The sequence below is a fragment of the Suricata suricatta genome, chromosome 1 (genome assembly GCF_006229205.1).
Source record: "Suricata suricatta isolate VVHF042 chromosome 1, meerkat_22Aug2017_6uvM2_HiC, whole genome shotgun sequence".
Lineage (NCBI taxonomy): Eukaryota > Metazoa > Chordata > Mammalia > Carnivora > Herpestidae > Suricata > Suricata suricatta.
Window position 1 is genome coordinate 164,548,044 of NC_043700.1, and position 3,173 is coordinate 164,551,216.

Genomic DNA, 3,173 nt, shown 5'->3' on the forward strand with positions numbered 1-3,173 from the left:
CGTGAATATATACCACATCTTCCTGATCCACTCATCAGGTGACGGACATTTAGGCTCCTTCCATGTTTTGGCTATTGTTGACATTGCTGCTATGAACATTGGGGTACATGTGCTCCTATGCATCAGCATTTCTGTCTCTCTTGGGTAAATCCCCAGCAATGCTATTGCTGGGTCATAAGGGAGTTCTATCGATAGTTTTATGAGGAACCTCCACACTGTTTTCCAGAGCGACAAATTCCAAGATATCAAGGTCCTTCCTGAAGCTTCTCTACTAGCTACAAGTGTGACTTTTGGCAAGTCACTGAAACTCCACACAGCAGTTCTCTCACGGGCAGAACAAATTTTTGATGGCTCTAAGACAACAAGCCCCAACCCTGGCTACACAGGGAATCACCTGAATCAATTAAAAAAAAATCCTGATACCCAGATGAGACAACCCCCCCCACCCGTCTCCCCCTCCCCCCCCAGACCACATAATTCCATCTCTGAAGGTAGAACATAGCAACAGTATTTTTATGTTACTTAGTTTTTAAAGTTTATCTTTGAGAGAGTGTGCCCATGTAAGAGGGAAAGGGGTAAACAGAGAGGAAAACAGAGAATCTGAAACATGCTCCATGCTGTCATCACAGAGTCCCATTTGGGGCTTGAACCCATGAACCATGAGATCATGACCTGAGCCTAAACCAAGATCTGGGACTGTCAACCAACTTGAGCCACACAGGTGCCCGAAAGCAACAGTATTTTTAAAACACACCAAGTAATTCCAAATGTTCAGCCCAGGTTAAGCCCAATGTTCATCCCTGACTTATAACAAACCAAATCTCTTAGATTTGTGACTTTTGGAACATTTTAATGGCCCATTGTCAGAAAAAACATTTCATATTGTGCCTAAGTACCCACGCGAATATGTTTTAAGATTTCAATAAAGTTTTCTGGAATATGTCAAATTTTATAAAGCCATGTTCATGCACTCTGACATTTCCTATTCTATAAATTAAACAATTAAAAAAATTTTCATGACCTACAAACTGAAAAACACTGCCCGACCCACAGGCTAGGTCCTACAATTTAGCCACTAGATGGAACCCTCACATTTAAAGAAAGGAAAGCACAAATCCACATTCTGAACTCTGCAAAGTGAAAATAAACATGCCTATGATTGACTATTTCACATCCAGACAAAAATATATTTTGTACTAAAAGGAGTATCGCTATTGAAAAAATGAATTATGTTAACAGCTAACACTGATGAATAATGAGACCCTGTGTGGAGTGCTTGTCTCTGGCTGTTTTTACCCACAACCACCTGACGAGGTCAAGATTCTGTCCCTTTCACAGCTGAGGACACTGAGAACCAGAAAGGTCAACTAACACGATCAGCACTAGAAAGATGGCGGCCCTTGTCGATGTGGTTGAGCAGAGGGGAGAGATGGGTTTGAAATCTAGTCACAAAGTTACAAAGAAGTAGAATTTAAGTCCAAATGTGTTGGGCTATTGCTTCTAACTGTGATAAAAGGTAAGAGATTTAAGGTTGATAATATCAACACATAGATTAAATTTGTACAAAATGGGAGCACACTGGATTTTCTCTTTCCTGGGCATCGACCTTCAAAGTGTGCACATTTCAAGAAAAGGGGAAAGAACGGCAAGCACCACAGGGGGCAGCAGCTTGGCTTGAGGCTCAGCCTCCTGTTCAGGCAGCACTTACTGGTTTTATTCAAAGTGCACGAAATCCCGCGGCAGGGTTCTGGCAGGGAAGAACTTGGTGGAATGTCTGCCTGGCCTCCACCTTCGCTTCCTTCCTGTCTCTGGGCACACACCTCTTCCTCAGGCCTTTCCTGATCACCAAAGCATTCCTGCCCTCCATCCCCTCATGAGGCTTTCTTGCTCTCACTAGTGGTGAGCTTTGGCAGACATTACGTGAAATCTCTTCTTACTGCCTCTCCCCAGGTAGAGGCGGGCTCCATCATGGAAGAGGGAAAGTACATAACTCAGATGTTGGGGAAACGGGGAACTGTTGCTTCATGTGTCTAAAGTTTCTAATTGGGGTGATGGATGCACAGCCTAGAAAATCAATTACTGCCACAGAATCGTACAGTGGTTTAAATGACAAATTTAATGTTATTTATATCTTACCACAATAAAAAGGAATCAAGATCATTAGTAACCCAAAATTCAAACCTGCAGAGTGACTTAGAAAACCTCGCTATCATGTATGGAATGCTTTCTGTGCACCAAGCACTTCCAAGGATCCTTGCAGCAACCCCATAAGGTAGACACTATTATTGTTCCCATTTTACAGATGTGGAAACTAAGGCACAGACTGGTTTAGCAATTTGCCTATGTCACTCAGCTGGTAGAGGCAGGATTTACACTTGGAGAGATTGCTCTTAACAATTACACTACTGCTGTATCTAACACCTAGAATAAAGCCTGGCATGTAATTGTTTAATAAATATTCACTTCAAGAGCAAATATTTCAAAATGCTTACTTTGGTTGCTGGGTGAGGAACATGGCGGCAGGGGTGGGGTGGTGATCGTGGGAAGTCTGTAAGTGAAAGAAGTGAAGGCCCTGGAGGTACAGATGAGTGGACGGTTTACCTATGTTTTAAGATACAGACAACAGACTATGCTATTGGTTCTAACTGGAGGAATGAAAGCTGAAGCTGAGATCAAGACTGCACTGTTCAGAAATAAGTCAGGCAGAGAAGGACAGATACCATATGTTTGCACTCAGGTCTAACAGGAGAACAGGAGAAACCTAACAGAGGACCATGGGGAGGGGAAGGGGGGAAGAGAGTTGGGGAGAGAGAGGGACGCAAATCATGAGAGACTATTGAATACTGAGAACGAACCGAGGGCTTAAGGGGGAGGAGAAGGGGGGAGGGGGGTGATGGTCATGGAGGGGGGGGCACTTGTAGGGAGAAGAACTGGGTGTTATATGGAAACCAATTTGACAATAAACTATTATTTTAAAAAAAAGACTGCACTGTTCAGTATGGTAGTCATTAGCCCACGCATTACTGAGCACTTGGAATGTGGCTGGTAAGACACGAGGTGCCATCATGTTCACTGGAATTAGAAAACTTAATTCAAAAAAAGATGCACAGGGGGGTCTGGGTGGCTCAGTCAGTTAAACTTCCAACTGTTGACTTCAGCTCAGGTCATGATCT